This window comes from Trypanosoma theileri, assembly GCF_002087225.1.
Source record: "Trypanosoma theileri isolate Edinburgh chromosome Unknown TM35_Tth_68_V1, whole genome shotgun sequence".
Taxonomy (NCBI): Eukaryota; Euglenozoa; class Kinetoplastea; order Trypanosomatida; family Trypanosomatidae; genus Trypanosoma; species Trypanosoma theileri.
The window spans coordinates 59,912-60,152 of record NW_021639910.1 but is presented as its reverse complement, the minus strand read 5'-3'; positions in this window follow the sequence as shown (position 1 = coordinate 60,152).

The following is a 241-nucleotide window of genomic DNA, read 5'->3' as shown; positions in this document are numbered from 1 at the left end:
TGCCTGTATTTCATCCAATCTACGTGGCAGAAATCTCTTGTAAACTCAGCAACACGCCTTTGTTCAACCTTTTCAAGAAGAGTTGTCTCTGCCTTCCAATATTCTGCCGAAGCGAGATAATCCTCTTTGGTGCCCCTCTGTGTTTTTTGTGCTAACGCCCGTTTCTCATCCCTTTCCATCCTAGCATCTGTCTCAGCCTGTTCGGCGGCTTTACAACGCTCGACGGCAGCCTCGTGTTTGG